At 40.5% G+C, this 24266-nt stretch overlaps 1 pseudogene; it reads left to right on the forward strand.

Moving 5' to 3' along the window:
- LOC134364493 (probable ATP-dependent RNA helicase DDX20) overlaps positions 1-23022 on the forward strand; it is a 41502-nt pseudogene extending 18480 nt beyond the window's left edge.
- The last annotated feature ends 1244 nt before the right edge of the window (positions 23023-24266 follow it).

The raw sequence follows: 24266 nt of genomic DNA on the forward strand, positions 1-24266 counted from the left end.
AAAAAAAAAGAGAGAGGACCCAAATAACAAAAACCAGAAACGAAAATGGCGATATTACAGTTGACACCACAGAAATATAAAGAATCATTAGAGAAAATTATAAACAACTGTATGACAACAAATTTGAAAATCTGGAAGATTTGGATAAGTTTCTAGATACATATAAATTACCAAGACTGAACCAAGAAGAAATAGAAAACCTGAACAGACCAATAACAAGCAAGGAGATTGAAGCAGTAATTGGCAATCTTCCAATAAAAAAAGTCTGGGTCTGGATGGCTTTACAGCTGAATTCTATCAAACTTTTAAAGAGGAGTTAATAGCAATTCTCATGAAACTGTTCCAGACAATTGAAACAGATGCTACTCTCCCAAACTCATTCTGTGAGGCCAACATAACTCTGATATCAAAACCAGATAAAGACACAACAAAAAAAGAAAACTACAGGCCAATATGCTTGATGAACCTAGATGCTAAAATCCTCAACAAAATATTAGCAATTAGAATACAGCAACGTATTAAAAAAAATTATACACTATGATCAAGTGGGATTCATCCCAGGGATGCAAGGATGGTTCAATATACAAAAGCCAATATATGTGATACATCACATCAACAAGCTCAAGGACAAAGACCATATGATTATCTCAATACATGTTGTAAAAGCATTTGACAAAATTCAACATTCCTTCATGGTAAAGACTCTAGACAAATTAGGTATAGAAGGAAAATATCTTAACACTATAAAAGCCATTTATGACAAGCCCACTGCCGGTATGACTCTGAATGGGGAAAAATTGAAGGCCATCCCCTTATGGACAGGAACAAGACAAGGATGCCCACTCTCACCACTTCTATTCTAGCTAGAGCAATCAGGCAAGAGAAAGAAATAAATGGAATCCAGATTGGAAAAGAGGAAGTCAAACTTTATCTATTTGCAGATGACATGGTATTATATATAGAAAAACCTAAAGACTCTATCAAAAAACTCCTAGAGCTGATTAATAACTTCAGTAATATTGCAGGATACAAAATAAATGCCCCCAAATCAGTAGCATTTATATACTCAAATAATGAATTAACAGAAAGAGAAATAAAGAAAGTAAGCCAATTTATAATTGTCACCAAAAAATACGATACCTAGGGATCAATTTAACCAAGGAGGTGAAAGACCTCTACAATGAGAATTACAAACCACTTCTGAAAGAAATTAAAGAAGACACAAAAAGATGGAAAGATATTCCATGTTCTTGGAAAAATTAACATTGTGAAAATGTCTATAATACCCAAAGCAATCTACAGATTCAATGCAATCCCCATCAAAATACCAATGATATTCTTCACAGAAATGGAAAAAACAATCTTACCTTTCATATGGAAAAACAAAAGACCCTGAATAGCCAAAGAAATCCTGAGGGGGGGGGGAAGCTGGAGGCATAACTCTGACTGACTTTAAATTATAGTACAAAGCTGTTGTAACCAAAACAGCATGGTACTGGTATAAAAATAGACATTCAGACCAGTGGAGTAGAATTGAGAACCCAGAAATCACTCCTCAGGCTTATAGCCATCTGGTATTAGACAAAGGCAAAAAAATCTACATTGGGGAAAAGATTGCCTTCTTCATCAAGTGGTGCTGGGAAAACTGGGTATACATATGCAGAAGAATGAAACTAGATATGCATATCTCACCACACACTAAAACCAACTCAAAATGGATTAAAGATCTAGGTATAAGACCCAAAACTAAAATTATAAGGGAAAATATAGGTGAATCCCTTCAGCAGTTAGGTCAGGGCACAGGCTTTATGAACACGAGACCAAAAGCACAAGCAGCAAAAGAAAAAATAAACAAATGGGACTATATCAAACTAAAAAGTTTCTGCACAGCAAAAGAAACAGTCAACAGAGTGAAAAGACAATGTACAGAATGGGAGAAAATTTTTGGCAACTATGCATCCAACAAGGGACTAATATCCAGAATATACATAGAATTCAAGCAATTATACAGTAAAAAATTAATAAATAAATAAATGACCCAATTAAAAAATGGGCAAAGGAGCTGAATAGACATTTTTTCAAAGGAAGACATACAAATGGCCAGCAGATACATGAAAAAATGCTCAACATCACTAATCATGAGGGAAATGGAAATTAAAACCACATTGAAATACCACCTCACTCCAGTTAGACTGGATATAATCAAAAAGATGGTGAATAACAAATGCTTGTGAGGGTGTGGAGAGAAGGGAACACTACTGCACTGTTGGTGGTACTGTAAATTAGTACAACAACTTTGGAAAACAATTTGGAGGTTTCTCCAACAACTACAGATAGATCTTCCATTGATCCAGCAATCCCTCTTCTGGGTATATATCCAGAAGAATGGAAATCATCATGTCAAAGAGATAGCTGCACTCCCATGTTTATTGCAGCTCTGTTTACAATAGCCAAGATGTGGAACCAACCTAAATGTCCATTAATAGATGATTGGATAAGGGAACTGTGGTATATATACACTATGGAATACTACTGTGCCATAAAAAAGAATGAAATACTCCCGTTTGCAACAACATGGGTGAACCTGGAAAAACATATGTTGAGTGAAACAAGCAAAGTGCAGAGGGATAAATACCTCATGTGCTCACTCATATGTGGGAGGTAAGAGAGAAAGGAAGGCAGGCGAGAAAGACCACAGTAGTGCCATGATCCAACAGAGGGAGGGAACATTCCTAGTGCTACAAATTGGAGTTGAGGGGAGAGGGGCAGGGGGAGGGACTTTGGGGGATAATTGGGAGGGGACAAAGGGTATGCCCCCAGTATGAATCTGGTCCCCACATCATGGGCAGGAGGGGGGGACAGTCAGTTTTGTATCTCATGAATATTCATAATAGATAGACAGATAGACAGACAGACAGACAGACCTGTTCATGAGGGGCCAAGCCTTTCTCCATACTCCCTTTTTTGTTTATTTAATTGAGATTAGAGTAGGACATTAGCTCTTTTTACAATGCCTGGCCAGTGGGGTTATATGAGATTCTTGTAACATTTTAAATATTTTAATTATCATAAAATAATTGAAAGGCCTTAGAAGTATATGCACATTTCTCATAAAGACTCAGAGTCTTTGGCAAAGAAGAGAAGCACATGCAGTTAAGAAAAGAAAATATGCTCAAACAAAACCAACATTGTAAAGAAATATCAACTTCTTTTACTTTAGTTTGTCCAATTTAAAGTTTTTTCAGTCACTGGCAAAGATTAAGTTTTATCTTTTTCAGTAACATAGACATGTCTTTGTTTTTTGTTAAGGTCTCGAATAAGTCTCAAAGAGATGATATAGATTCCAATTTGTTAGATGAGAAGACTTGATGAGACCCATTGTAATTTTTAACCAGTGACCAATTTTTTCCCAAATTTTTATGTCAATGCTCCCTTCCTTGAGGTACCAAGGACATTGTTGTCTAATAACCACTAACAGTTTTAAAAGCTGCCATTCAGTTACTTTACAGTTGGCTGCTTTAAGGAGACATTGGAGTTGTAATTTATGTTGAGTCTCCTCTTTAGTTAGAGATTTTTTTCATATTTAAAGAATGAAAGTAAGAGAAAAGAAACATTCCGGTGAACCTAGCTAGACACTGCCACAGATGTGCAATGCTAATTGAAAGCCACCTGTGATTCCCTTACTAGGACGCGCAAATATAAATGTCAGACGTCCTTTACTTGCCAAAACTTGGCAGGTTAGTCTCTGATCCGTGGAGTCAGAATGGCTCTCATGGGGCACCATTTGTTACACTTCTCACTGTGTAATGGAGGAAAAAAAAAGGATTACTCAAAGCACCATGAGTGCAATGAGAAGCCCGAAGGGTCTGTACCCCAAAGAAAACTGGGTACAGCCCTGATTCAAAGTTAGCTTCTGTTTTTTATTGTAAAGACAGGCAAGTTTCACAAGAAAACTCAGTTGATTCAATCATTACAAAAGGACACAAGGACATGGGCAGTGTTACAGAAGTTATCTATGGCTAAATATAGCTTAAGCAATGGAAACTGGTAACATCAGTAAAATTAACAATGTGACATTCCAAAGTACAATTAGTGAAAAGCTAAGTTGGTCAAACTGGCTCATTATCTAAAGTATAACCTCTCCTTAAGCAAAAGTTACATTCTTATGATAAAATCTAAGTACAGTTATCTCTAAATTTTCCCCAAACAGAAGCTTGTCCCTAGCAAACATTTTTTCCACATCTTTCCCTTCAGAAATTCTTAAAATCTCTCAACAGGATTGGTATAACAACCACCTGTTACCTCTAAAATCATTAAAATATACAATTCCATACCTAAGCAGTGATTAGGGTTGATTAGATGGGCTTTTGCCCTCTGGCTGTAGGCTGTCACTTCCTACCTAAGGGTTTTTGCCCTATATGTTCATTTACCTAAAAACCCTATTCTAAAATCAAATGATAATCAAGATTTGTAACCCTCTACACATGGGAGTGCAGGTGTCTTTTATATATTGACTTCATTTCCTTTGGGTATTTACCCAGTATAGCCTGATAGCTGGGCAGTAAGACTGACCTTTTCTTATAGTTCTCTGAGGAACCTCCATTCTGTTTTCTATTTTATTTCATTGGACAATTAGTCTGTTTTTATGCTAATACCATGCTGTTTTGGTTACTGTAGCTTTATAGTATATTTTGAAGTCAGGAAGTATGATGCCTGAACTTTGTTCTTGTTGTTTAAAATTGCTTTAGCTATATAGGGTCTTTTGTGGTTCCATACAAATTTTAAGATCGTTTTTCTATTTCTGTGAAGAATATCATTGGTATCTTAATAGGGATTGTATGGAATGTATAGAGTGCTTTTGGTAATATGGATATTTTCATAATGTTAATTCTTCTGACCTATAAATATGGGATATCTTTCCATTATTTGTGTCCTTTTCATTTTTTTACACCAATGTTTTATAGTTTTCATTGTAGAGGTCTTTCATCTCCTTGGTTAAATACACTCCTAGGTATTTCATTTTTTTTTATAGCTATTGTGAATGAGATTACTTTCTTGATTTCCTTTTCAGATGTTTCACTATTGACATAGAGGAAGGCCATTGATTTTTGTGTGTTGATTTTGTATCCTGGCACTACACTGAATTCATTTGTTAGTTGTAGTAATTTTTTTGGTAGAGTCTTTAGGGTTTTCTATATATATGATCATGTCATCTGAAAATAGAGATAGCTTGACTTCCTCCTTTCCAATTTGGATGCCCTTTATTGCTTTCTTTTGTCTTATTGCAGTGGCTAGAATTTCTAGTACTATGCTAAATAGAGTTGGGAAAGTGGGCATCCTTGTCTTGTTCCAGACCTCAGAGGAAAACCTCCAATATTTGTCCATTCAGTATAGCATTGGCTGTGGGTTTGCCATATTTGGACTTTATTGTGTTGAGGTACATTCCTTCAGCACCTAATTTGTTGAGTGTTTTTATCATGAAGGGGTATTGGGTTTTAACAAATGCTTCTTCTGCATCTATTGAAATGATCATGTGGTTTTTTTCCCTTCATCCTACTGATGTGATCTATCACAACACTGATGTGATGTTTATAGATTTGTATTTGTTGAACCATCCTTGTATCTCTGAGATAAATCCCACTTGATCATGGTGTATGATCTTTTTAATGTGTTGCTGGATTCTGTTTGCCAATATTTTGCTGAAAGAAAACTTAATAAAGTTAAAAAAAAAAAAAAACTTAATATTACCTTGTTTAACAGGTGTTTCCCAAATGTATTGATCACAGAACCATAATAAGATACCACGGGACTTCCAATTTCAGCTCCAACAAGTAAAGAGGTTGAAAGTTGTCACTCCCATCTTTACAGAAAGAAAAAAATTTTTAAACTGAAAATCAGTTACTTTTTTTACGCCTGTCAGAGAACTGAGGTTGCAAGACAAGCTACCACTGTGAACTCTGGAGTGACTGGTAAATAATACAGAGAGTCACAACTAAGTTCTGCTTAATTGGAACAGAAGGTGCTGGATCCATAACTTGTAGAAACACTTAAATAGTATTTTGTCTTTTTTTTTTTTTTTTTTTTTTGTGACCAGCCACACCGTGCTCAGCCAGTGAGCGCACCAGCCATCCCTATATAGGATCCGAACCTGCCGCCGCTGCGTTCCCAAGCGCTGCACTCTCCCGAATGCGCCACAGGGCCGGCCCTAAATTGCTGGAAGTTAAAGTGTGGAATAGCAAGATAATGAGAAGTTCCTAGCAGCTGCAGTATTAGTAGAGTCCCCACATTTCTGTAGGTGTTACCTCTGGGAACCGAATTATGTCCTCACAGTGAAGAGCTGAGAAGCAGTCCCTTGGGCTCTGGCAGGGGAAGAGTAATCATAATAAATACACCAAGAGCTTTCTCTCCAATAAATGCCTGCTCTCCAGGGAAAAATCCTTTCCCAGACCTTTATCTCACCTGGGGAAAGGCATTTCTCCCACTCCAACCCCCACTAGTTTTCTAGTCTCACCTAAGATGGGGGGAGAAGTGAAAGCTAAGAAAAACTTACAGAAGTCCATGGTAGGAACGGAGGCCAACTTAAAAAATGAGATTTAATTATAACATTGTGGAACATTTTCCTTCCCCCACCTTACTACAACACCGACAGTTCTCCAATACAATGACAGTGGCTTAGAGCAGAAAAGAGCTTCAAGACACAGACTTTCTCTGAGGGAGAGTACTTAGGGATACCCAAAGTCAACAGAGGGAGACAAAAATAAGGATGGTAGAAGAATTTTTAGCTACAGTAAACATTAAACACAACTCAACTCCCAGCTAGATTAACAGAAGCCTCACACTAAAGGCCCATTTACTTCAATTCCTATTACCTGATATATTGTGCCCATTAAAAATATATATACAAGGCATGCAAGTAGGAAAGAATAAACACAGTGTAAAGACCAATTCCCAACAAGACTCAGATATATCACATACGTTTGAATTATCATATAAGAAATTTAAAATAACTATGTTTAGTAGAATAAAGAATAGAAATTGAAAAAGGGGGGAAACGGGAAATCTATCAATGAGAAGATCATTTATGAACTAGTCTATTACTTTAAATACAGAAGTCTACATTTCCTAAGGGTAGCTGAGGATGCTTAATTTTGATGTACACTAAAGAGATTATTGCCATGTATTGCTGAATCCATAGGGAAATTTGAATTATGCATTTTCTTTAAGGAAGGTGTGCCATAATACATGCTCATATCATGTATTAGTGATATGAACAGTTTAACTCTAATTATCAGAGTGGACGTTAAATCACACATTTTATCATGATCTCATCACCTTCCCATATAAAGCATCATCTACGTATTTCAGATTTGTTTCATCTTTTCATGTGTTGCTGTACATATATACATAGTATAGTAACAAGAAATGTTGACTTATGTTCTACACACACTAAAAATATCTTTCTCATTTATTGCTGTAGTGGTGAAAAGATAGGAAAGGAGAGGATGGTGTGGTGAGCTTCTCAGTTGGCCCCCAGTGAGCCCTGCTCCCTGATATCCACAGCCTTATGTCATTTCCTTCTGGGTACGGGTTGGACCTATTAATTCACTTCTAATAAAATATGCCAGGAGTGATGGGATATCAGTTCTGAGATAAGTTATAAAAGGACTATGGTTTCTATCCTAAACATTCCTTATCATGTTTTTAATTTGGGGAAGCCAGCTACCATGTCTTGTCAGGCTGATCAACTATTTTAGTTTTCCTGGGACTTTCCTGCTTTTAGCACTGGAAGTTCAGTACATGGAAGAGTTGGTTACTTAGCAAGAGGCCAATGTGAGTGAGCTTAGAAGACTCTGAGGTTTGCCTATAGCCATGTGAGTGAACTTGGAAGAATATCTTCTAGAGAAGAGACCAACAACTTTTCTAGGAATTAGCTAACCCCGGAAGGGGCTGCCCCTCTCAGGTCAAGGCTTCAGATATCAGAGCATCAAGAATACAGAAAATAAGACATATAGTTAACACACACAAGAATTATTTTCTGTTGTAGCTAAAACAGTCATAGATGGTACATAAACTAATGAGCATGGCTATGTTACAATAAAATATAGTTTGCTGACTCCTGTTTAAGGCCTGCCTGTAGCCGTTTGCCTTAAGTGAGTTTGGAGGCAGGTCCTTCCCCAGTTGAGCCTTTGGATAAGACCATGTTTCTGGCCAAAGCTCAATAGCATCCTCATGAAAGACCCTGAACCAGAACCACCCAGCTAAGCTATAACCAGATTTCCAATCCATAGAAATTATGAGATAATAAATATTTGTTTGTAGACACTATGTTTTAGGGCATTTATTATTCTACAACAGATAACTAACATATATGGGTTGAGTAGAAATACTACAGAGAGTAAAGGAAGTGACTTCAGCAAGATGGTAAAATAGGAGGTGTCTCCAGCTTAGAAGTCCCCCCAGCAACAACAATTTTGCAGCCACCCATGGACAAAAGTGGCTTTGTGGGAACTTTGAGATTTAGGCAGGAGGTTGTAAATCTTCAGTGAAGCCCAAGACATAGGAAGGCCATTTTGAGAGAGCAGATCCACACCCAGGTGACAGGCTTGCCAACTATGTTCCAGGCTTCAGATCTGGAAATGGCTCTGTATCCCTGTACTCATGTGCAGCCCTATTTGACCTTGGTCTTGTTAGAGCTGTCCACCAAGGGAACCAGGAGGAGTCTTGTCCACTTATGCCTTGTGTGACAAGTCCACTATATTAGTCAGCATTCTCCAGAGAGACAGAATCAATATATCCATAGGATATGTTATAAATATATGAGAGGGATTTATTAGGGGAATTAGCTCATATGATTTGAAGAGAAGTCCCATGATAGACTGTCTATAAACTGGATGCTGGTAGCGTGGTTCAGTCCAAGTCTAAAGGCCTCAAACCAGGGAAGGTGATGGTGTCCCTGGTGTGTCTTGGAAGCCAAAATGTGAAGAGTCTTGAGCTCTGATGTCCACAGACAGGAAAGAAGAGTATAACCCAGCTCTTGGGAATAGAGAGAGAGATTCTTCTTTTTCCTGTCTTTTGTTCTCTCCAGAACCCCAGTGGATTGGATGATTCCCACCCACATTGAGGGTAGGTCTTTCCAACCCAGTCCACTCAGACTGACATACTAATCTCTGCTGGAAACACCCTCACAGACACACCTAAAAAGGTAGCTTTACCAGGTTTCCCAGCACTCCTTCATCTAACCAAGTTGACACCTAGAATTAACCTTCACTCCCACCAAACTCAGTTCCAGGTGTGTACCCTAAAATAGCCCTGTAACTTAGCTTTAGTCCCTTTCAGCTGTGGCTTGAGAGCAGCTCTGCCAGTACAGGAACCTGAAGAGAGACACACCTGTCTGAGTCCCTGGGGCAGGCCTGCCAACACCAGTCCCACAGCAGATCCTGAAACTTCCCTAAAACTGATCTCCAGCCTCTCTCAGCTGGAGTCCTGCCTGCTCAGAGACCCAGAGGGAACAATCCTCTGGGCCTGTCTGTGCCCCTGTAGGCAGGCCTGATGTCCTCAGTCTCAATGAAGACCTTGAAATGGCTCTGTGACTCCACTTCAGCCTCTCTCAGGTTCAGTCTAAGAAAAGTTCTGTCTGCTCAGGGACCTGGAGGAAGACACACCCATGTCAGTCCCTAGAAGTGGGCCTGTAGACCTCAGTCTTGGTTGTGGACTCTGAAGCAACCTTGTGACTTGTTCCCAACCCCTCTCAGCTGCAGTCCAGAATCAGTAATTCCTGCCTAGGAACTCAACAAGTGACACAGTGAGAGTTACCAGGGACCTTTAGAAAGCCAAACCCATCTGTGTACCTGGTAATAGGCCTAACATCTACAAACCCTGAAGTGGACCTTCATCCCAGCACCAGCCCTATTGATCAAGGTTCTGGAGGAAGTTCACCTAGGGACCAGACAGGAACCATGCCTGCTTGAGCCTCTGGGAACAGGCCCACCAATCATGGACCCCACTATCGACCCAACAGCAGCCACATAACCTGGCTCTAATACCACTTGGCCAATCATGAAGGCAATCCCATCATCCCAGGGATCCAACAGGAGAAGATTTTTCACTGCCAGAAACAGTCTATAAAGACTGAAAGAAGTGTTTGCTCCTTCAAATGCATAGATACCAATGCAAGGCTACACGGATAAAAAATCAGGCAGACATGATACCACAAAAGTAAACTAATAAAGCTGCAGAAACCAACCTCAAAAGATAGAGATGTATGGATTGTCTAAAAAGAAATTCAAAATAATTATCTTCAAGAAGCTCAATGAGATGTAAGAAAGCAGAGACAACTACTTGAAATTAGAACAACAATGAATAAACAAAATGAGACATTTAATAAAGAAATAGGAACAAAGACAATGAACTAAACAGAAGTCCTAGAGCTGAAGAAAACTGTGACAGAACTGAATTAAATAGAGATTATCAATAGCAGACTCAGTAATGCAGAAGAGTTACCAAACTCAAATACAAGTCATTTGAAATCAACCAATTATAGAAACACAAAGAAAAAAAAAAGAATTAAAAAGAACAAAGAAATCATAAGAGACTTGTGGAACACTATTAAGCATATGCATACATTAATTATGGGAGTTCCAGAAGGAGAAGAGCAAGAGAAAGAACAGAAAACACACTTAAAGAAGTACTGGCTGAAAACTTCTGAAATTTTGGGAGAAGTGTGGATACACAGATTTATTTTCAAAAGAAAAAAACCTGGGTTTCAAAGAGATATCTACATCCCCATGTTTATTGCAGCAGTATTCACAATAGCCAAGATATGTAAGCAATCCAAGTGTCCCTTGATGAATGAATGGATAAAGTAAAGTGATATATACCCAATGGAATATTACTTAGCCCTAAAAAAGGAGGAAATCCTGTCATTTGCAGCAACATAGATAAACCTAGAGTACACTATGCTAAGTGAAAAAGTCAGACACAGAAAGACAAATATATGATCACATTTATATGTGGAATCTAAAAAGATTGAACTCAGAAGCAGAGAGTAGAACATGGTTGCCAGGGGTTAGGAAGTGGAAGAAATGGAAAGATGTTGGTCAAAGTGTAGACACTTGCAGTTAACAAGATAAATAAGCTCTGGGCATCTGATGTAGTGTGGTAACTATAGTTAATAATACTCTGTTACTTGAAACTTGGTAAGACAGTAATTTTTAGTGTCCTCACTACTCCCCCAAAACAAAATGATAACCATGGGATGTGGTGGATATTTTAATTAATCTGATTGTAGTAATCATTACACATTGCATATGTACATCAAATCGTCATGTTGTACATATTAAATATATACAATTTTTATTTGTTAATAAAATACTTTAAAATTGAAAAAACATCACAGACTCTTGGAAAAATATCTTGAATTTTTAACTGTCACATTTTTTTTACTTTGTGTTCCATACTGGAGCCTCTTCTACAAAATCTTTGATAAGTCATCATTCAGACTCTGCTTTAATATTTTCTCTGGAAATACCTTAGCTCGTAGGAAGCCATTTCATTTTTGGGTAATGATAATTGTTTAGAAAGGCATTTCTTGAGATCAGCATAGGGGAGCACAGTTTTTTCTCTAAAAATCATTTATTACTGTCTCACCTCAAATTCTGAGGCTTGGCTGACACTCAAATACACTGATTTCCAAACTTGGTTTATAGATTGGTGCATCTACCATATTTGACATTTTTTTTTTTCTTTTTTTTTGTGTGAGATATTTGACATTTGGAGCACACTGTTTTTTTTGGGGGGGGCACACTGTTTTTGCTTATTTGTTTGTTTTAACAATCCCCTCCTCTGAACAATCAAATTATTTTCAATAATAATAATGTGATAATTAGTAACCATTACTTTAGTTATTCTTTTTTATATGAGTAATTTAAAAGAAAAGAATAAATTTCAATTTTAGAGATATTATCAAGTTGGTAATGTATGCTATGAACTAAAATTAGTACTCACCAGAAAAAATAGTATACCTCACAACTGCAATCTGTACCATTGTATTATATATTTTTTCTTTTGTTTTTGTAATTTTTTCTTATAATTAGTATATTCATTTTTACAAATCATGATATTTCTTTATGCCCTTTGAGAGACCTATCACTTCCCAAACCCCCTTCCTCCCACCCCCTCCTATTATCCTTAGGATTATTTTCTCCTTCTGAAATTTCAACTTATTGTCTTTTTGTTCTTTCTTATTTTCATTCCTTCCTCCTTTTTTCCTTCTCTCCTTCCCCCACTTAATTCCTAGCAGCCAGTTACGAGTGAGAACATGTGGTATTATTCTTCCCTTGTTTGGCTTATTTCACTAATATAATTTTCTCCAGACTCATCCATGTTGCTGCAAAAGGCAGAATTTCATTCCTTTTATGGCTGAGTAGTATTCCATTGTGTATATATACCATAATTTCTTCATCCAGTTTGCCATCAATGGACACTTAGGTGGGTTCCATATTTTGGCTATTGTAAATAGAGCTGTGATGAACATGAGAGTGCAGATATCCCTTTGACATGATGATTTCCATTCCCTTTGAGTATATACCCAGTAGTGGGATTACTGGATCATTTGGTACATAGACCAAAGTGATCTTCCAAAATTATTTTTAGTGGATTGCAATAGTGGCTAACTTAATGTCTCTAACTCCTTCATTTATTTTTATAGGTCACATTCCATCCCTAAAACTTTCCATGGGCCTGTCAGTGACTTTGATTGAAGCAAAAATGATTAGTCTTATCAGATATCCTGATGAGTGCTTTGAAGGGTCTTTGCTATTAACAGAGTTTTGTTGTCATGGTATTTATCTTAATCAGATTTGGCTGATGTGTCTTTTACTCATTAGAATTTTAAATGGGAAAACAGTCTAACCAACTTAGAAATCATCGAGTCCAACCACCTCATTTTGCCAAAGTGGAAACAGCCGGAGGTTTACCCAAGGTCACATAAACCTGTCTTTGGATCCCAGTCCTGGGCTCCCCCAAGACTCCTCCAGTGTCTTTCTGTGTTGATTTATGGATGTGATCAGTGGCTTTGAGGCCCAGGGAGGCAGTTTTCCCCTGCGAGCCATGGTGCCCTGATCCATTCACTGCATGGCCACACCACCTGGCCCTGTCTCTGATAAGCCGCAGTGGACTCACACGTGCCCTGGGGAATCACAATTGCAGCCAGTTGGCCTGTCTCAAATTCTGCCTTGCTCTGTGCAAGTTGTGTGACTTTGGGCAAGTCATTGAATCCCTTTGTGCCTCAGTTTCCTCAGATATAAAATAAGGATCTTTCTCATAGGATCATTATGAGGACTGAGTGAATACATACAAAGTGGTTAGAACAGCAGTAAAGAGCACTGTAAGTGTCACATTAGGGTTTGCAAACTATGGGTCTCCACAAGGTATTGAGTTGTGAAATCAGTGTCCTGAGTCATTAATAGCACTAGAAGCATTCAACGGCATGTATTAGAATAAAATAGAACATATTAGAGCACATCGTATCCGTGCAGGGTATTGTTGGGTGTCCCTTTGCCTTCTGATTTGATGTTCTTTTGGTTTCGTGTGTATGTGTGATGGTTCACAACATACAATGTATTTCTCACTGAGGTTGTGGTTAAAAGAGTTTGGAAGCCCCTCCTCCAGGGACTGGAGTGAGGGAATCCGTTTTTCTAAAAGCAGACCCATCAAGGTGATGTGATTGCAGCAGGTGACGCTGGCTGAAACTTCCATGTGCTTCCTTTGCAGAGGGAGACGAAAGGGCAGTTTCTCATCGACCACATCTGCAACTACTACAGCCCGCTGGAGAAGGACTACTTTGGCATTCGCTATGTGGACGCAGAGAAGCAACGGGTAAGAGCTGACCTCTATCCAGAGCTGTTTCCGGGGAGTGACCCAGACTGGGCACTGTGTGGGTTCCTCTCAAAGCCCTTGCGATACCCTGTTCTCAAGGATTACTGGCCACAAGGGTGTGTGAGCAGAAGGCCCTGGCTCTGTCCCCCCTGGACCGGGTGCAGCAGGAGGAGGGAAGAGTTACCTCAGGCCTTTCTGGAAAACTGCTCCCTCCTGGTTAGAACATTGTTCCCGTGCCCTTTGAACCCTGGGTCTGCAAAGCTCTACAAACAGTGGTTACATAAAATCTCATCACAGAGAAAATCCCCTCACTCCTCACTGTAAACAGCTATGGGTAGAGAGGAGAATGGGGGAGTGGCTGCTTAATGGGACTGGGGTTTTCTTGTGGGGTGATGTAAATGCTTGGAACTTGGTATGGGGGGTGGTTGCACAGCACTGTGAATACGGTAACTGCTCCTAAAATGTACACTTTAACATGGTTAATTTTATGTTATATTAATTTTGCCTCAATTTAAGAGAAAGCTTTGACAGATGAAGGGTTGAGTCACCTCAGAAGCTGCTCCTTGAGCACCACCAAATTTGACAGCCCCATTGTATTCCTGCTCCTGGACACACCTGCCCATTCTGGTGTCTGCTGGTGGGTAAGAGAGGATGGGAAGTGTTGCTTTTTGAGCCGGTGTACCATCCCAATGTGTTCAGGCATGGCGTGTGCTGGACTCACAGTGTGTGTGCCCCTCACATCCCAAAGACCCCTGGGAGTCTCCATCCCAGTTCCCGGGGTGCCCATTCCGGCAGCCCTGCTGTGGGTTCCAGTTATGGGTCCGGAGGCCCTGTACCCACTCTGGCCTCTGCTTCTTACAAGCAGGGCAGTGTGTGAAGGGGTCACCTGGGGGTAGCCAGGTGGGGGGAGGATAGGACCCCTCTGCCTTCTTTAATTTGCTCCCCTCTTCACCAATGTCCCTGGTCTTCTTGTCTCCTTGTCCCTCCGCACAATCCTACCTGGCTCTTAGTTTAGTATTTACTGACCCAATACCGTGAGGAGAGACTCATAGAGTGTAATTTTGTAATGGAGGAGGAGGTTTCAGCAGTAGATTAGATTTTCTTCTGAACATAGAGAATCTTACTCAGCTCCTGGAGTCCTGTGGGACCCAAGCTCATATGAAGGGATACAATGCAGTAGCTCAGAGGAAGGAGGGTGGGTTTCCTACAGCACTTGCTGTAACCCTTTCAGGGGCCGAGCATTTACCTGAGTGAGAGGAAGGTGGGGGACGGTGGTGAGGATGTAGGGCGGGCATGACATCAGGGATGGGATCTGTGTGGCATTTACTACTGAGCAGCAGTGCTTCCCAGACCTGGCCCTGAGATTAAGTCACCTTAGATGTTTGCTGAAAGTGCTTAGAGTGCGCCCTGCTCTAGGCCTCCTAAATCAGAATCCCTGGGGCTAGGGCCAGGAACATGTATTTTAACACATTCCTAATCCAATTTTGCTGTCGCCAACCAGCTTTGGTCTGGGAACATGGCGTAGACATTCATAGACATAACTGCTTATGGCCATGAAGATATTACACTTGTATGAAGGAAATAGGTTCAAAGGGGTTGTTACTTCAGTATTTGAGTTTAGGATTATGGTTCAGAGTCCCTGTGGGTCAAATAGACCCTGTAGACTCTATTAGTCATCAGAGTATCCCCTTGTTACCATGGTATTTTTCATTACAAAGGGAAAAACAATAACTTTATAGTGGAAAAACCTGGCAGGCACCACTTTAACCAAGAGATCAAGGTTAACATTGTCCGTAAAAAGACACGTCAGCATCGCGTACCTCCTGATGTGGCACTGAGAAGGGCACATCACCTCTGTGGGATTCTCCCCAGCACTGCGTGACCTCAGTGACAATCTTGAGAAAACATCAGACAAACCCAAAGTGAGAGACAGTCCAAGGCAGCCTACCAGTATTCTTCAAAAGTGTTAGGTCATGAAAGACGAGGAAAGACTGGGCAGCGTCCACGGGTTGGAGAGACACATCGGCTGAAGGCAGTGTGGACTCCTGGATGACAGTCTGGAGCGGAGGAAGGTGAAGCGGTGGGAAAACTGGGTAAACTCCAGATTAACTCTGTTGTTTAGTTACTACTATTCTGCTACTACTGGTTTCCTGTTTGATAATTGCATTGGGGCTGTACAAGATGCTAACCTTAGGGGAGGGTGAGTGAAGGTTATACGCTACTATTTTTGCAACTTTCTTTTACATCTATAATTTTTTTAAGTTAAAAAAAGGATAGCCTTTAGATTTATGTGCTTTATTGTTCTTTATATTTTGACTTGGTTTAGCTCAATTTTTTTTTTAACTCTCAATTTCTTTTATTTATTTATTTAAACATAATCGATTGTACATACCTGTGGTTTAACTTAAGTTTTAATGTCCAGACTTGGATAGTAGATTGGAGGGAAAAATGAGGGCTATCCCCCAAACAATCTTATCTGATAGAGCTACTAAATCGCTTAGAGGAGTGCCTGAATACTTCTGATTTTTCTCTGCATCCTACAGCTGTCATAGCCTTCTGATTTTGACGATACAGTGTGAGTGTAGCTCCCACAGGGGTTGCAGAGTAGATGCTGCACACAACTGTGTGGACTTTCGACTCAGAAAGATGTGAATTAAAAATCCTGTGTCTGCTGGTGAGTACGCTGTGTGATCTTGACCAAGTTATTTAGCTGTCTGGTTGGTATGAGAATTAGAGATAAGGTATAGAAATGCTTAACACGTGGTATACATTGAGTCCATTGGTATCTGTTGTTTTTACTATTAATTATTATTAGTCTTACAATTATCATGCACTAGCTAAGTTCAGGCAAGACAGTTGCATGAGGAAATACAGCTATGATTGGCACCTCTAAAACTTAGAAATGTGTATAATAACTTCTTTTAAAGGTGTGGGGCGCTATTATGATCTTTGGAGAGAGAAGGCAGAAAGTGAGTCTTGGATAATTAGAAAAATGGGCTCAAAGGACAAGGATGTGCTGGTTTGGGAATTTTAAGTAGAGATTAATTGACCAATATTGTTTTTTGTTTGTTTTTACCTGTTCCTGGACTTTTCCCCCCTCAATGACAAATAAAGCCAGTGAAATATTTGGTTTCTGTTTTGTTTTTTCTCTTTCTTTCTGATTTTGGTGTCTGGCAAGTACAGGGATCGAACCCTGAACTGGTGTTATTAGCACCACTCTCTATCTGACTGAGCTAACTAACCGTCCAGCCCTAAATTATTTGGATAGGAAGTTAATCGACAAAGAAAACCAAGTAAGTTAGAGAAGCTATAGTGGAACTTACCTTTGCTGTGAGGGCTGGTGGTTTGCCTACAACTTTTCACCACTAGATTTACGATTAAGCCATTGTGGAATATTAAATATTTAGCACTGTCATATTTGGAACACCATATGTTTGACAAGATGTCTCATGCCCCGTATGCTCTGCAAGTGGTGAGAACTGAATCAGTAAATGATGACTGTCTTTTGTTATTTTAATGGCAAGGGCCCAGAATTTCCATTATTGTTACTTTTTAACTTGATGTAAGGAGGGATAGATGGAATACTGGTCAGTAAAAATCCCCTGAGTTTCTACCACATTCCTCCTCTGAGGAACTCATATGCTCTTAGTTGCCTGAGATCAGGAAGAAGATGGGTGATGTTCTCCCCGTGCTACAGAGAGAGAAAGCTGGACAGTGAGTTCAGAAGTTTTAGAAGAAATAATTCTAGAAGAAGAAGGTAGTACTTGGCTTACATTAAGATTTTTTTCTTTTCTTAAATCCAGAATATCCTTTCTACTATTTCTGTTAAGGAATTTTGGTAGCTTCCCTTTAGAAAGGTGAAGTTTTGAAATAATTAACTGGGTCTCACAATTCTAGTTTCTGTGACTATGGTTTGAGATGTCCCTTGTCCTGGATTTCCCTCTTGTTCTTCCACCTTTTCCCTTTTCCCAATCCTAGCTAAGAAAGTCACACCCAGTGCTTTAGAGCCAAGGAAGTGTCCCAGCCCGAGCTCAGACTTGGTGCAGGTGGTCGGTTTACAGTCAGGAGGGAGATTGACCTCAGTGCATTCGGTTTGAATTTCCGTATTTCTAAGCATCTTTTAAAACCCATTTACATCAGTGTTGTTTGCTTTTCCAACATAACGATGATTTCCACTCAGTCCCAAAGACAAGGGATTCACCTTGGAGATGCACACCTCTGGACAGCAGTTCCCAAAGGCCCTGTGGTAGGGCTTGGGTGCCATTGTGTCCACTGGCCACCAGAGCATTTACTATGCTTTCTGCTGGGAGGATGAACTGGAAGATCATGGATGAGAGGATTTGCTGAACCTGAGCCCTCTCCCCACCATATGATTACAGCCCTGAGGTTTTTATGTTGGTATCCAGAAAGAATTAGTGAGCCTGTCAGTAAGTTTCATTAAAAATGGGGAAAGACCTTGTCTATGTTAGAGCAATTTGTTTTTCCTAGAGGCACCTTGGGGAGGACATGAAATGGACTAAAAGCAGCCCCGTGATTCGAAGTTTCAGTCTGGGGATGGTGCCAGGAAGCCAGACAGCACGATGTCCCACCAGCTGCTCCTGCTTTGAAGGGCTGCTTCCTGCTCCTCGGAATAATTGCTTCACAGCTGCTTGTAACTAGGATTGAGAGCAGTACCTGAGATTTAGGGCAGCCCTGTGTTGGGGAGAAGGGCTGCTCTCCTGCCTCAAGTCACTGGTCGTGGATTTGTCTGCTTAATGAATCCTCTTTTGTTTTTAGTATCAAGAGGCATTAAAAACCAAGACTTCTTGGGTGTCTTATGGAGCAGGGCATGTACCCGTAACTTGGCTTTGTGGGAAAGAACCTTGGGCTCTCAAGTTACAAGGAAAACAGCACTATCATAACAGCTTTAAAACTGGCTATCTTTCCTAGTGTTCACTTGTGGCCCAAGGTATGAACACTGACAGGTTTGGGGAAATTGTGATGCCTTGAGTAGAAAGCAGAACCTGGTGTTTAACTATTGCTCCTACTTGACTCTGCCTACATGTGATGTGCTCTCCTGGGAAGGGAGAGGAGTGCCTGGTAAAAGGTTGCAATCTAGACATCACTTAGTAAACTGGGATGTCATATTTTAGTGGGGGGAGGGGCAAACACATGAACTGGTTATCTTGTTTTAACCAGAACACAGGCACAAGAATAAGTGGGGCTGGGAAAATTCCATTTTATCCCTGTTCAAGTCAAGAAAAATCAGGAGGAATCCAAGGTAGGAAGTTTGTCCCCTCTTGATGGTAGGAACAGCATGGGCAGGAATCACTTAGGGAGATAAGGTTTAAGAGGAATCATTAGAAAGAGAAGCACTTGCTGGAGGCTTCCAGTAAGCAAGATCAGAGCTATTAAGACCAGCAGGTTGGGAAGTTTCAAAATAGCTTTAAAGACAAGTTTTAAGTCAAGCTGGGAAGAAGACTAGGGTGCAACAATGTATAACTCAGAGAAATAAAGACAGTATAAGTTAGGACATGAGAATTTGAAGTCAGCTTTTGTTTCTTTTTCATTTAGGCCCCAGCAGATTTCTTTCAAAGGTCAGTTGTCATTGTGTGTTACATGCACAGAGGGTGATAGTGAGGAGCTAGTGTTCTAGTTATCTAGTGCTGTGTAACAAGCCTCCCCAAAACATACTGGCATAAACCAACACAATTTTATTATATCATAGGACTCTGTGGGGCAGGAATTTGAGCAGGGCTCAGCTGGGTGATTCTTCTGCTCCATGTCATGTTGACTGTGGTCATTTGGTGATGTTCCATTGGTGGCTGGTCTGATCAGGAGGTTCCAAGACATCTTCACTCATATGCCTGTTGCCTTGATGGGGGTGGCTGGCAGGTGGGGCTCAGGGCATGTAGTTTCGGGGCCTCTCCAGGTGGCCTGTCCAGCAGGATATTTGGACTTCTTACAAATGGCCATTTAGCGATTCAAGCAAGAGTGGAGCTACTTACTAAATAAATTGTACAGAAAGAGGAAGTGGTGATAAGTTTTAAACATGTTGAATTTGGATGCCTGAGAGATGTGGAGGTGGAGATGTTCAGTGTATAGTTGAAAATATGGGCTGAAGCTCAACGAAGAGGTGTAGGCCACAGATGAATACTTTGGAGCCCATGAGGTCTTTCTTACATCAAAGCCCTGGAAATAGATTGCAGAGATGAGGGAGAGAGAGTATAGAATGAGAGGAGAATCTGAAAGCTAAGAAACATCCATATTTTAAAGGGTGGTCCAGAAGGAGAAACCAGCAAAGGAGACTGACAGGGAATGGACAGAGCAGAAAGAAAAGAATGAGAAGAGGGAGACATTCTGGAAGCAAGGATAGAGACAGACTTAATAAGAGGGAATTGTCTGTAGTTTCAAGCATCAAGGAGGAGGTGGGATTGGAGGGCGTTACTGCACAGATGCTAAGAACGGTTAGCATCTAACACCAGGAAGACTGGGTCAGATCCCGTCCCTGCCACTTGCTGGTTGTATGTGAGCAGATTCCTTACGTCTCTATACCTCAATTTCCTCATCTGTAAAATGGGGATACTAATAGTATATATGCCATATGGTTATTGCTTAAATGAATTAATCATAGTGACAACTTACATAACTGATCATTTTACTGTTTCCTGCTTTAAAGAGTTTGAAAAGGCTCTTCTCGTTCCCAGACTCCCCGCTTCACCTCAAGTACCATGAGGCCTGGTGGCACGGCTACCCTGGCGGCGGCCTTAGCGACAGTGGCGATCGCAGAGGTCTCGGCCCCGGAGCTGGCCCCAGAGCCAGCCCCAGAGCCAACCCCCGAGCCCGTGCGGAGCTTGCGGATGGCTCACGACGTCGGTGGCCCGCGGACCCGCACGGGAGACGTGCTGCTGGCGGAGCGGGCGACTTGGAGTCTCGGCTGCTGTCGCGGCCGGTACTGGAGGGGCTGCGAGCTGCCGGCTTCGGAGGCCCCTGCCCCTGCAGCGCAGGCCATCCTGCTGGGTCGCAGCAGGCTCGATTTAATTGTTCAAGCTAAATCTGGAACTGGGAAAACCTGCGTGTTCGCCACCATTGCTTAAGCACCCAGATTTTGATTTTGGCTCCTACAAGAGAAATTGCCATACAGATACATTTTGTTATCACAGCCATTGGAATCAAAATGGAAGGCTTAGAGTGTCATGTCTTCATTGGAGGGACTCCATTATCACAAGACAAAACCAGACTTAAAAAGTGTCATATTGCTGTTGGATCTCCTGGCAGAATTAAACAACTCATAGAACTTGACTACTTGAACCCAGGCAGTATGAGTCTCTTTATTCTTGATGAAGCAGGTAAGGTTTTAGAAGAAGGCAGCTTCCACGAGCAAATAAATTGGATTTATTCTTCCTTGCTTGCCAGTAAACAAATGTTGGCAGTATCAGCTACTTACCCTGAATTTTTGGCTAATGCTTTTACAATATACATCAGAGATCCCACTTTTGTAAGACTAAATCCCAGTATCCAAGTCTAATAGGCTTGAAGCAGTATTAGAGCTGTCAATTCATACCCTTTGGCCCATAAGATTTTTGAGGAAAAGGCTCAGCATTTACAGGAACTGTTCAGCAGAATTCCATTTAATCAAGCCTTAGTCTTTTCTAATTTGCACAGCAGAGCACAGCATTTGGCTGATGTTCTTTCCTCTAAAGGCTTTCCTGCTGAGTGCATTTCAGGTAACATGAATCAGAATCAGCATCTTGATGCTATGGCTAAACTGAAGCAGTTTCATTGCGGAGTCCTCATTTCCACAGATTTGACTTCCTGTGGGATTGATGCTGAGAAGGTGAATCTGGTTGTAAATCTGGATGTACCATTGGACTGGGAGACATATATGCATCGGATTGGCAGAGCTGGCCATTTTGGTACATCGGGACTGACAGTGACCTACTTTTGCCAGGGAGAAGAAGAAAATATGATGATGAAAACTGCCCAGAAATGTAATATCAACCTTCTCCGTTTACCAGATCCCGTTCCTCCTGGTCTGATGGAAGAATGTTTGGATTGGGATGTGGCGGTTAAAGCTGCTGTGCATACATATGGCTTAGAAAGTGTACCTACCCAACCCCTAAGAAAGCAAGTTCAAAAAATAGAGAACCCTTCAAACTCAGAAAGCTCATGGTAACCACATGGCTTCCTCTAGAAATACTTTTTATCTACAAATCAAAAAATAATACGAAACAAAAGCTTCCTGTGAAAAGCCAGTCAGAGTATAGAATCATGGAAAAAGCAGTGCCACTGAAAGAACTGGGCTGTACCATACAACTGGAAGAGCAAATGAAGAATTCTGTTCAGACCCCTGTTGAAAACCCTACCAATAGTCAGTACCAAGTCCAAGAAGCTTTACCTGTGTCACTCCCCCAAATTCCTTGTCTCTCTTCCTTTAAAATCCAACAGCCCCGTACTTCAACTTTTGCAGAATTGGTAGAGGATTATGAACACTATATTAAAGAGAGGTTAGAGAAACCTGTGGAAATCATCAGATACTACACAGGTCCTGGGGACCAGGCTGTGAATCCTCAAAATGGTTTTGTGAGAAATAGAGTTTCTGAAGAGAGAGTACAGATATTGGTAAGTAGTAGTTCAGTCTGGAGACTCTGATAGTGACAGTGATTCTTATAGCTCGAGGACTTCTTCCCAGAGTAAAGGAGATAAGTCATACTTAGAAGGCTCTTCTGATACTCAGCTGAAAGACTCTGAATCTACTTCTGTGAATGGGCATATCTCTCTGCAACAACCTCTGAATGGAAATGACACCCCCAATCTGGAAGAATATCAAGGATCACATGAAATCCAGATAAAGTCAAGGCACAAAGAGGTGGCTAACCAGAGAGCTAAGCAGAGCTAGAGAAACCTACCCAGGCAGTCTTCCTATCCATTGCATACAGAACCCCAGGAAGATGGTTGGTATGACTGTCACTGGGAAACACATTCGAGTTTTTCTGACACCTATCAGGATTATGAGGATTACTGGAGAGCTTACTATAGGGCATGGCACGAATATTATGCTGCTGCTTCTCAGTCATATTACTGGAATGCTCAGAGACATCCAAGTTGGATGACAGCCTACACATGAATACCATTTATCTACAAGAAATGATGCGAGGTAACCAGTGATTATAGGATATACCTGCAACCGTCAGGAACTATGAACAAGAGTTATGTTTGGATATCCATCCTCCTTGACCTATAGTAGAGGGGCATACAGTGGTAGTTTTGAAGAACTTGAAATGATTTGAGGATTTCCACTGGGCACATCTATTTTTCAGGTTGTTTTGATTTAGGCCAGTTATACTATACTCTTTTTTTTTTTTTTAAAGAAATTTCATCAGGTTCTTGAAAAAGAATTTCTGGGACAAAGCTGAAGGTCCCAGGGTGCCATTTTCTATGAGCTGTTCCCTAGAGAAACTTCTCAAAAGATAACATATATACCACCGAGTCTTAATTGAGTCACAAGGCCCTCCAATATCTACACATCAAGTTTCAAGAGCCAATAAGAGATCTGAAAGGAATGGCCAATGAGTTAGGAGAAACCAAGATAAGAGAAATGTTTCACAAAGCAGCGAGGTGCTAATTGTGCTGAATGGTATTAAGAGAAGAAAGACATAAGCAGAAAAATGTTCACATGGATGTCATAGTCACTTTGACTACAGTCTTCTCAGTGGGGTGTTAAAAAAATGCAATTAGACTACAGTTCAGAAAGTAGAAAAGTAACTACGAGATGATAAAATGTAAGCTGTCAGTATGGACAAATCATTCAGGAAATTTTATTAAAATGGAAAGCAGAAATAGAGGTAGTCTCTGGCATGGGAGGCAAGGTGTCAAGGGAGGGCTTTTCCTTTTAGGATGAAAGATACTAATGCACATCTATATGCTGATGTGAATGATAAAAGTAGTGAGGGAAAGACTGGTGATACAAGAGAGGGGATGACTAAAACTGAGTTGTCTCTATAAAAACGAATGAAATACTGCCATTTGCAACAACATGGATGGACCTTGAGAGAATTATATTAAGTGAAACAAGTCAGGCACAGAAAGAGAAATACCACATGTTCTCACTTATTGGAGGGAGCTAAACATTAATATATAAATTCACACACACACACATACACACACACACACACAAATCGGGGGGGGGAGGGAAGAAGATATAACAACCACAATTATTTGAAGTTGATACAACAAGCAAACAGAAAGGACATTGTTGGGGGGGAGGGGGGGAGGGAGAAGGGAGGGAGGTTTTGGTGATGGGGAGCATTAATCAGCTACAATGTATATCAACAAAATAAAATTTAAAAAAAAAAAAAAAACTGAGTTGTCTCTGAGAAGATGAAAAGAGATGAAATCTAAAGTAGGAGTGA

This window comes from Cynocephalus volans, chromosome 16 (assembly GCF_027409185.1).
Source record: "Cynocephalus volans isolate mCynVol1 chromosome 16, mCynVol1.pri, whole genome shotgun sequence".
NCBI lineage: Eukaryota > Metazoa > Chordata > Mammalia > Dermoptera > Cynocephalidae > Cynocephalus > Cynocephalus volans.